This window comes from Archocentrus centrarchus, chromosome 15, assembly GCF_007364275.1.
Source record: "Archocentrus centrarchus isolate MPI-CPG fArcCen1 chromosome 15, fArcCen1, whole genome shotgun sequence".
Classification (NCBI taxonomy): domain Eukaryota; kingdom Metazoa; phylum Chordata; class Actinopteri; order Cichliformes; family Cichlidae; genus Archocentrus; species Archocentrus centrarchus.
Window position 1 is genome coordinate 2,345,271 of NC_044360.1, and position 12,104 is coordinate 2,357,374.

A 12,104-nucleotide genomic window follows, 5' to 3' on the forward strand; every position below is an offset into this window, starting at 1 on the left:
AAACGCGTTACGCAACGTCTCCACGTTCTTCCAAAAATATAAATCCATGGATGGATTTTCACAAGAGACACCTGATCAAATTCATCATATCTCATATATAGCACAATATTTATAGACAACAATGCGGAGAAACATGTGAGAGATACATCATTTGTAAACATAAACTCGAGATTAGGTGTAATCTGTCATCTGTCTGATCACCAAGAAAAAATGTGCTTTCTACCATGTTTTTCACATCACTGTTGTGGATGCATCGTGTACAAAGTGCTTAAGTGCAGCAGTTTGGATATTTTGGGAATAAGGTAAATGCAGCCTGTTGTTTTAGGAACCGTGAGTGGTCAGTAAAACTAGAAAACTAGAATCTCCTGGGAATGCTGTTCAAGGACAGGGACCTGGCCCAGTCTGAAGGTGTGTGGGCTTCACCTTCAGAGCAGCCTTGTGAGAACATACTGGCTGTGAAAACAGGCGGGGCCCCTTTCATTGAACCAAATAGTCCCCGTGACCAGCGAGATATTCTGGTTTTTCAGCATTTTGTTTGCAAAGTCCAGCAAGTCCCTGAGTGTTTCTGCGGTCAGAGTACGAAGAGGTTAAAACATGCTCGCCCACAGCGGTTCTCTGTTGTAACACTGATCATTTTCTCTGCAGTCTTTCAGCCTTCTCTCTCCCATTAACCCGGATCAAACCAAAAACAGCTTTGTTCAAATCAAAACAAAAATAAACCAGCTTAAGCTCGTGTAATTTTCCTCCGTCGATGTGTGTCAGGGTATCACACCGCTGAGGACGTTTGATCCTTTCGCAGTATCCAGTGAAAAAATAAACCTTGTATTGTTATACTACATATACTACATGTATAGTTAATCCTACAACCCAATCAGCCTTTGTTCTACTTAAAAGGAGCTCCAAACAACACTCATACACCATATGGAGGAGAGGTTGGCGTACCGAGTTATCATTGAATATGAGCTTCATATTCAGTGATAACTCCTGAAGCTGCACGGCTGCACAGAGACACAGACACTTAGTGAGCCACACCTCTAAATCTCTGAATTCAGGTGTTTCATTCTCGGTAACCACAGAGACCAACACCTTTGTTTTTAGAGCATCAGGCTGTAAACATGTCTCTGCTGTGCAGTTGGACACTGTGGGGCTGGAGCCTCAAGCAGACATTAGACCAACTGCAGTTTTATGAGCTGGTTTCATTTTTAGTGACTTGCATATTATCAAACATTTACCGAGTTAACTTTTTAATGCCTAACAATCTACAGTCACTTTATCAGACTACCTGAACACAGTCCAGCATGTTACCTGCAGTCTGAGTCTTAGAATATAATCCTACGAGTCTCAAAATTAATGTGGTAATTACTGCAGTATTAGCTTTCTACACACAATGCCTTTAGAAGTACAACAGCTGTCCTAGATGCAGATGAATGAACCAGTTGATACAGAATAAAAAGTAAAGAAATATAGTCATCTATAATTACTGTTGTGCTCAGTGACGGCGAGGAGACAAGCCTCAGCAGAGATGAAACGTGCAGGCTGACATGAAAACACTGCAGAATAAAAACAAGAGCTACACACTGCTCCTCCTCCACAAGGAGGGGGAAAAAAAGCAAAACTAGGTGACCAGGTGGGTGGTGATGTGGGTGTGTACCTGTCCTCAATAGAAGGTTAACACTTGCATATTGAGATGTGTAAATCTGTGTGTGCGCATATGCATTCATGTGTGTATTTGAATTCCTCAAAGCCACACAGACTGTACGTTCCCGACTGTCTGTAAAGGTGTATGTTGTCTAAGTTTAAAGGTCACGAGATAGAACAGCCCCACAGTTCAGCACGTGACCTGACAAATAAGCAGGCAGTGCAGTCAGAAGGTGTTCGCGTTGATCCGTGTGTGTGTGTGTGTGTGTGTGTGTGTGTGTGTGTGATTCGTTTACAGTGATCATCCTGTGTTGATCCTCTGGGGGTCACTCTGTTAAACAGTGGGACAGTACAATGGAAATGTATACAGAGGGCAGCCCCAGGACTGAAGCCTTACGTGGGTTTGAGTGTAACAGTGTTTGAAAATTGCGTCACTGTCTCCTCCAGGTTGGCAGTGATAAACTCAGCTGGCATGTGCACGAGCTTCACATGTATTAACGTGCATATGAATACGTCCAAGCCATCACGTACACAGCGTTATTCATGAGTACACAATGAAAGAGTGGAGGGAGACGTATTTTTATTACTTTGAAATGAATGATTTTGTTTTAGCATGATGCTGCAGATGTGAAAACACTGACTATAAAAACTGTAAAAGTTTAGCTAGCAGCAGAGCTGCTAAAAACGGCTCATTAAGGCGTGTTACTGATACAACATGAAAACCATAACTAATGTTGGAGGGTTTGGATCTGAGATCAGCAGGAGCAACTCAGGAACAAAAAGTTAATTATTTTAATTATAAACTAGTCACCTAATGATTTACTACCATATCTTCCTGGATGAGGAATTATAAGGGAGGAAATGATGGTTCATTAACTTTCAGGCCATCACTGATTCGTTCTTTGCTCTTTATCAACTCAGCAAGTGTTTCTTCCCGTCCTCGAGTCATTTTCTGCTGCTTATCTGGCCCAGCTCACAGGGGGAGCAGTCTCTACAGACACTGATGACTTCAGCGTGGAGGATAAATGACTGAGGTCCTCACACCAAAAGAGAGCCCAGACACCTTTCAGAGGAAGCTGACGGCTGCTCCTTCTTCTAATTCTTCTTGCAGGCCATCTGCCTCTATTTCACCCTACTCCTGACACTTCTGTTGTGCTCTGCCTGTTGCTTTGGATGGTTGACCCCAGGTGTTTAAACTCACCCACCTTCACTACTTCTGCTCCTTGCAGCTTCATTGTCACACCTGTCTCCCTCTCATTCACACACATTTTTGTCTTGCTTCTTCTGACTTTCATTTCTCTTCTCTCCAGTGCATACCTCCACCTCTCCAGGCTCTCTTCCACCTGTTCTCTACTCTCACTACAGACCATGATGTCATCTGCAAACATCACAGTCCACAGAGACTCCTGCTTGACCTCATCTGTCAGCCTGCCCATCACTACTCTAAAGCTTCAACAACTCTCTCCTATCTTCATCAGCTCATCAGCTTTATTCCTCCGTAGTTACTACAGCTCTGCACATCGCCCATGTTCTTGAAAATCAGCATCAGTACACTTCTTCTCCATTCCCCAGGCATCCTCTGACTCTCCAAGATTGTTTATTACAATCTGGGTAAAAATTCCACTGCCTTCTCTCCTCGATATCTTCTTCATAGCTGGTCTTCACTTCCTCTTAATTGTCTTCTTGAATCACCAACCTTCCTCCATCCATCTTCCTGTCCCTCATTTTCTGCATTTATCAGTTCCTCAAAGTACTTCCATTGTCAACACACTCTTCACTTGTTACTGTTTCCATTTGTACCCTTAATTATCCAAACCTGCTGCACAATCGCTCTGCCTAGTCCCTTTCTCCTTCCTTGGTCACTGCACACAGCTTATGGCCATAGATGAGGGCAGAAATGTAGCTGGCCCAGTAAACCATCAGCTTTGTGTCATTCTTAGCTCTCTCTTCCAGACTGGTACACCATCTGAATCACTGCACCAATTCTTCCTTCAATCTTCTGCTCCACTCTCCCCACCTGTGGACAACTGCAAGATGCTTAACTTGATCCAGAAACTCGTTCCTCAGGTGACATTTTGCACTTGGCTGCAAATCACCAAAAAACAAACAAACAAACAAACAAACAAACCAGGTTATTCATTTTAAGAGTTTTAGTGAAAATGTTGCAGCTGCAACCTGCATTAAATCTGTAGATAGGTCACAGATCTCTGACTAAGTACAAATATTCATATACTTCCTTTCTCTTCTCACTCTTTCTCAGTCATCATGTTGCTGCTGCAGAAATATGAAACACCCAAACTTCTTTAGAAATTAGTTCTTTAAAAAAATCTACAGCCCACAGTGAAATGTTTGCATCATTAGTTTTGTGTTAGTCTGTTACCGCAAAACTCCCACAGAGAGGAAGACAAGGAGCAATAAAGCAGAATGTTTTGTAATCTTAACAGAAGGCATTTTTCATTTAAAGTACTGACTTCTGGGTTTTTGACTGTCTTAAATTGCTTCTGTGACCTTTTTATTAATCAGTTTCTGCCCGTGTTTTTTCCCCCTGATCTCCTGAAGTCGCCGCTCTCCTCTGAACGTATTCTTTGGTGTTCAGTTCACGTTCTGAAGCAACTTCATCCACCTGACTCCAACACAGGGCGGCAGGAGTTTCATCTTTCTTCCTACTTGAAGGTGTGAACTCTGGACACTGAATATTTAACTCAACTCTGAATTCTAATAAAGTGAAAGGCCCATTTTCATGTTTTGTGTTTATCTATTTACTTAATCAATCTATAAACTTAATCAAGTCAGGTGACTTATGGATTTCTCTCATTTTTGAGCTGAACCTTAAATTCTAGCAGCTTCCATTTGATACACAGCATGATGCATGTGCCCCTTTACTGTATACAGAGCTGTTAGGTCCCCACAGTGAGGTCTGAGTAATGTGGGGAGCAACAACAAATAAAGACCAGCAATTTCCACACTGTCCTCTACCCAGCCTCCTTCTTTCATCTTTCCCCCTCCACTGGGGCCTGTGGCACACACTGGCTTTTATAACGTTTGGGGCCTAATTGTTGAGTGAGTCCAGGTGCAGATTGGGGAAAATGAAGGACACCTGAGTCCTGGAGAGAGACAATTTAGAAATGGGAGAGCGAGACAGGAAACAGAGCAGCACCACACACATACAGCCCTACAGTATGTAACAGAAGCATCACATTAAAACACAAAATATGGGTTTATCCACAGGCAGAGATGTTTTTGGAAGGTTTAGAGATGATTTTTAGGGCTGAGGTAATTTTCTCTGTCTGAGCACTAATGTCCTGTTCTGCCTGTAAGTGGGAGGGTGTAACAGCGGTTAACCATGAAGAGTCATGTTCACACACAAGGCAGCATATAAGCCACAAATACACATACAGGAAAGACTAAAATGAGCACAAAGTCGTGAGTCATGTTACACTCAAGAGACATGTGACAAAAAAGGAGGAAGTCACAAATACAGAGTAAATTAAACATATATGAGCTGCGACATCAGTGATGGCTGTGACAGATGGACGAATGGTGGGTGAAATGTGTTTTAACGAGTTAAAACTGGAGAGAGAAGAAAAGATTTTTAAACAATGGAAGAGCTATAAACAAAACAGCAAGAACAAAACTAATAAGAGATGAGTGCATACACGAGATAAGCATGTAGTGCATATACACTGTATGTGTATGGAGAGCCGTGTCATTCAAAATGAAATAAATAAATAAATACTGCTGTTGATAAATTATTAATAAATATTCCATGAAATAAATGAATATCCCCATGAAATAAAACAAAAATATTTTTAAAAGAATTTTTCATTATTTTTTTTATTATTTTATTTTAATTTATTTCAAGATTTATCTATTTATTTATTTATGTATTTATCTATTTTTTTATTCATTTATTTATTTCATAATGGAGTTTTATTTTGTGACACTTTTATTTTGTAAAGCTATTTCACGAATTTCAGTGACTTCTATTTTTTAACCCCGTTTTTCATTTGAAGCTCTTTTTATTTCATGTTCCTATATTCAAATGAGGGGGCGGAGTTTTATCTGTGGGGCAGTGCTGGTCAGACGTCAGTGACCCAGAGGAGCTAAGCTTTGACTCTGCTGTGCTGACTCTCCGGTCATCTTCTCGGTAAGCTGCAGCGTTTTTGTGCTTGCTGAACTGTCATTATAAATATGCACATTTATACATTCTGAACCTGATGTGCTGAGTGTCGCAGTTTAAAGCGGTTCTGCCTGGTAGGCTGCTGTCATCCTCTATCCTAATAATAATGCTGTAATGGTAGAGCTGACCTACCTGCAGGCCGACTGTAAGGATTTTATAGTTCATATTTTCACTGCAGAAAAATCATGAAATTGTATTTAATGGTTTTATAAATCTTCTCCCAGCCTCCTCACGACCTTATCACAATCTACAGAATCGATCCTCTTCGAAAGCAAATCCACACTCTTCTAATTCCATCAGTTCATCAGGATCCAGGAGTGTCAGCTTTAGATTCATGTGCTGACATTCAGGTGTGTTACATTCAGTCTGTGTTTAGATGAGGGGAACCAGATCAGAGCAGCTCCACCTGCAGTGAGGACGTGGAGCAGGTGAATAGTTTTCCTGCTTATCATCATGTTTCCAAACCAGGTTAGTGGCTGTTTGCTGTGACACTGACATCTGCCATCACTCTAAATTTCAACATCAGTCCTTTTACGTGTTTATGTTTAAGTCTGACCACAGCAGGCTTCAGTGTTTGTGGGATCTAACATTTTGCTTTGTCTCCTAAAATGCACACACACTCACAGTGCAGTGTGACATTGTGTGTTGTGTTCTCTGCACAAAGCTGCATAAAGAAGAAAATGAGTGTGGGAAAGTCCTTCAGTCAGAGACTGATCACACACAGAGACACCAGTGAGTTCCTGACAGAGTGGACGCTGATTTTGTGTCCATAAAGTTTGTGTTTAATGTGCTTACCTGACACATCACTAACAGTATATATATTTAGTTTTTAAAGGGTCAGGAGGTCAGAGCTCCCTGATGGATTTCCAGACAAAGATGGAGCTCCTTCATTTATGTGTCAGCAGCCCAGAGTCTTCACAAGTAAACAGGTACTTATGCAGTATAATGATTTTTATTGCAGTACTGTGTCACTCCTGCTTTGTTTTCACTCTTTATTTGCTGGTGTGTGTCTGTCTGTGTGTGTTGTTGGTTTGTATATTTTTCCCTAACAGAGCAGCAAACAGCAGTCTTCTCTGCTACGTGAATCGCTGCCACGGTAGAAGCAGCAGCACAGTGGACGTCTTCACTGAGAGCTGTGCTCTCCTGTGGCAGCTGCCCTTCGATTGACTTTACTTTGGTCTTAGTTGGGTTTTCTATCAGGGATAATTTGATACCAAAGTGTCCTGTGTTGTTTTAATGTAAGGCTTGGTTGAACTCTCTATATAATGAAGGTCTTTGATGAGCTGAGGGCTGTGAGAAGGACTGAGGAAGACGACGAGATCCTCCTGAAAGATATGAGGCAACACTGGACGTCTGTCAGGCAGAGGGAGCTGAGTCTGCAGGACGCTGCTGTGGAGGAAGGTGGGAACAGAGACAGGATGGTTCAACTTGTTCTAGTATAATTCCTTAAGTATCTGTTCTAAGAGCTTTTTAAACAAGCCAAAATATCCTTCCTGCTCACTGAACTTTGAAAAAGTTGGAGCCGTTATGGTCTGTTTTGATTGGCTGTTAGGAGGCTATTGTGGTTTACTTAGCCTGCTTAAAATGAAAAAGGTTTGGCTTTTCTACAGGTGCCAAAATCCTGACTTTCTCCAGCTTCATTTATGGAGCAGTTTTATCACAAGAAGAGTCATTAAAGACTCCCGACTGATCTGCTGTGCTGTGTGATTCAGGTCTGTGGGCACACCGAGCTCAAAGCTAAACTGCAGATGCAGCTGAAGGTGTCGGAGAGGAACATCTCAGGATCTTCCAGACTCGTGCAGAACCACTGAAGGGGCTTCATGATGAAGATGGCAGCTCTGATGATGAGGATGTGTAACTGTGTGACACCAGCAGAGGTGCAGATCTGATTCTCTAAACTTTTCCCATATTTAATGTTGTAGTAACTTTGATTTGCATTCTCTGTTAGAGCCTCAGGGACGACGTCCATCAGCACGACTGCTCTCTGCTGGCAAGACTTCTGCTCTGACCCCTTCATCCCTGACAGTCTCAGCTGACTGTTGTGTTGAGCTTCTTTGTTAAATCAGTGAAATGTAAAGTCCTCAGATGAAACCACCGCTCCTTTGGTCAAATACAGCGATTTGCTCCTCACCGTCCTTCAGCTCTACATCAGGTGTGTGCACTGTGTGTATCCAGTCCTGGAGCTGGCAGTAAGAAACAAACATGTGATTCACTGAGCCTGTTTTGCTTCAGCTGCTCTGAAGACCGGAGCGCACCTTTCACTGTCTGTGGATTTCAAAGACTGATCACTTTTTGCAGGAATTGCAGTTTATTCTTTAACGTTAGACCATCAGCAGCAGTCAGCAACTATCTGAGATTTGTTACTACTTAGAGTTGGTGTCACCTTCTCCATCACCACTGTGATGTGAGTACAGATGAGCTTCTTCCTGCTACCATCCAGGATATGTACCATTTATCGCCTTTATATTCTGGGCCAAACATGTAAAGAAAAAGCTGTGACAGCCTGACGCTGCATCAGCTAAAGACAAGAGGTATCATGTTAGAGGAGGAAATGCTGCTGGTGGTGCTTCCAGACTTCTGCATGTGTGTTTGGTTGTGACCTGCTACTTAATGTAACCTAATGTAACATTGTATCCTAACATGATGATGACTGAAATGAGTCTTGACCCTGGAAATGTTTTACATAATGTTCCTACAATGTGAGCAGCTGATGTGAATTCTCTTCATCCTCCTGTGGAGATCCTCTTTTCTTTGATCATAATGCAAACATGTGAAGTGTAACTGTAATAAAGCCATCCTGAATATCAGTATGTGGTGATTATATATCTGCGAATGCAGCCAAGTTCATAATTCACAAAAAAACAATACCTTGAATTCTTCTGTTATTACAGGTACAAATGTGCCCTAATGAGTCTGATTTTAATATTACTGTACGAATATCCATGCTGCATACACCCTTTGAGACTACTGCAATGATCACAATAATACTTAAGTGGCTGTGATTAGGTGGACACAATATTAGCATTAGGGTTAGGGTTGGGCATGCTGATGGGTGAGGCCTCCCTGCCAAGCATGCTTCATGTTTTTGAGAAACAATCTAAGCTAATTGTGTAATGTGAGCGACTAAGCACGAGTTATTATAGATACACAGGTGCACACAGGTACAGACTGACTGACTTCAAAGGTTAATGACTCCTTGTTCTCCTCTGCTGATCTGGTCTGTGCAAAATATGAGGAAACTTTATTTTTCCCAAAAGGAGCTTAATTATCCAGTGAATGCAGGTATGAGGTGGTAAAATATCAGTGAGAGTGAAGCTGAAACAGCTGTTAGAGACAGTGATGAGCTGCAGGTCCAGTGAGGGCTGCAGAGGATGGATCTACAGCCAATCACAGCCACAGTCATCTGGATGAGCCCTGCATCAGCTGATGGAGGAATCTGGATTCAATGAGGAATTCTGTCATGGAGGGACCTGCAAACTCAAATCTGGGTCAAGGTGGATTTGAATCCAGGACCTTCTGGCTGGGAGGCAACAGTGCTAACCAACAGTGCTAACCAACAGTGCTAACCACCACCCTGCAATAACAGGACTTAAAAGAACAAATAGAAAACACTGGGGCATGTCACAACCTGGCTCATAAAGCCATGACAAAAAGGGTGGACAAACCATTTGCCATTTTAAAAGGATTTTATTCAACAAACTTAAACAATAGAATAAAGACAGATGAGGTGTGGAAACCAGTAACTCGGTGGTGTAGGGTGTGCATGTGTGTAGAGATGTTTGTAAGTGTTGCGAATTCAGCAAATAACAAAAACCTAAAGGAAACAAAGATAACAGAAAATATATTGGCAACAGGCTGGTGCACAGCATCCAGAAAGCAGTTCCTGCCTCAGATTTATAGCCTGGAAACACATGGCCCAGGTGTTCTCAGTTGGCACTGACGATTCCTGCCCTGCCCACCAAAGACCTGAAACACCTGAAGAGTGAAAACAGGCAGGAGTCGTCACAGGCAAAAGACCAAGGTCATGCCAAAGCATCTCAATCTGAAATATGGGAATGAAGTCGCTATCTTGTGTCCTGTCTCTCCCCTCAGCCCAACCGGTCTCAGCAGATGACCCCCCCCTCCCTGAGCCTGGTTCTGCTGCAGGTTTCTTCCTGTTTAAAGGGAGTTTTTCCTTCCCACTGTCACCAAGTGCTGCTCACAGGGGGTCGTTTTGACTGTTGGGTTTTCTCTGTATTATTGTAGGGTCTTTACCTTACAATTTAAAGCACCCTGAGGCGACTGTTTGTTATGATTTGGTGCTATATAAATAAAACTGAATTGAATAGAAAACTAATATTTTGATTGGATATATTTATTATTTACTTTATTTGTAAAAAAAAAAAAGAAATATCTTCTTGCTTTGGCCATTTTGAAATTTTAAGCTATTAAAACTCACTTTTTCAAACTTCAAACTACATCAAGCATTTGGGTCCTCATCTCTCTACTCTACACATATAAAATACATTAAGGCACTCTTTACAGAGAGTTTAGTTTTATGGATTCACAGCATAAAAATAAAATGCCGTTACAATAACAGTGTAAACAGCTTGAATTAAACCAGCGTCTTTGGTCCTGTTGGCATAACAGCGCTGCCCCACAGATAAAACTCCGCCCCCTCATTTGAATATAAGAACGTGAAATAAAAAGAGCTTCAAATGAAAAAGCGGCGTTAAAAAATAAAAGTCACTGAAATACGTAAAATAGCTTTACAAAATAAAAGTGTCACAAACTAAAACTCCATTATGAAATAAATAAATAGATAAATCTTGAAATAAATTAAAATAAAATAAGATAAAAATGTATTTTAAAAATACTTTGTTTTATTTCATGGGGATATTTATTTATTTCATGGAATATTTATCAATAATTTATCAATAGCAGTATTTATTTATTCATTCATTTCATTTTGAATCAAACGGCTCTCCATATATGTGCACAGATGCAGGATTTGAGTGTCCTAATAATTCAATCCTAAAAGAATATTTGACTGTGGCCACAGATGCTGATCACATGATATCTATACGACGAGACGTTGGCGGTGAAGTGATCCTGAGCTTGTGGCCCAGCGTTTTAATGTCTCCCAGTGTTTCTTAGTTTCTTCGGGGTTTTTACAGTTTGGAGTTTTCCTTGTAGTTTCTGGTTGGTTTCCTTATTTGTTTTGGTTTTACTTTGTTTCTATTTAATTCCTGGTTCCTAGTTTTCATGAGTATCCAGCAATAAAGCTTCCCCGTCTAAGTTCTGCTTTTGGGTCATTTTGGCTTTTGGTTCTGCCATTTCTTCGATAAGACATTAATTTATAGCATGTTAGACGATCAAGATACAAAGAAACCAGTTTTGACAATTTTTTATGAGTAGGGATGTGAACCCTGTTTGGACCATCTTCACATCACTTTGGAAAACTTTAAGCAGACCAAAGCTGTCCTGTTCCATCTGCCATGACAGCAGTCTTTAACCAGGGTAGCTACATGGAGAGTATCCATATTTTTCACCACTGCTAAACGGGTTCATCCTCTGGGAATCAAAAACACGAAGGATGCTGACGGTCCAAAAATGATGGCTTGTGCCCTTAAAAGGACTCTTGCTTCATTCATATACTGAGGGTTTCTGAGGGTGGTAACAGTAACCTCACAGCATACTTTGACAATTTCCTACAACTTGTTCCTGTTTTTAAGACTGAGACCACCAAACCAGTAAATCATGGAAAATGAAAGCACTGGCTCAATAAAAGAGGAGTAAACTTTTTCAGTGTTGTATCTTCATCAGAAATGCACCGCTGACTCACTTTAATCAGATGTGCTGCAGGACACGGGGAATGGCCCTCCTCTGAAAACCAATCAACATCTCATTAGTCTGAGCCACATTTATGGAGAAAACTGGTCACAACAGATGAATTCCTCCAGGACTGGGCCATGATGATGCTAAATACCCTGCGAACAAGCGTGATGAACCAGCAAGTCAAATGTGAGTAAAGTTTGTGACATGGTATCTTTTTTTTGTTTGTTTTATGGAAAACATTAATAAGCACCCCACTAAAGTCTTCACCATCAGAACAGAACCTTTTCCAATAAACACATAAGCAATGACTGCAACCTCTGAAAGATCATTCAACTGCATTGTGACACAAAGCAAAGTCACACTATACCACACCCAGCTGCTCACAAACACGGTCTCTGTTCAGGTTTGACTGTGTTGCTAAAAAACAGAAAAATGACAACAAAGACCTTCTTGTTTCCATCCCTCTGCT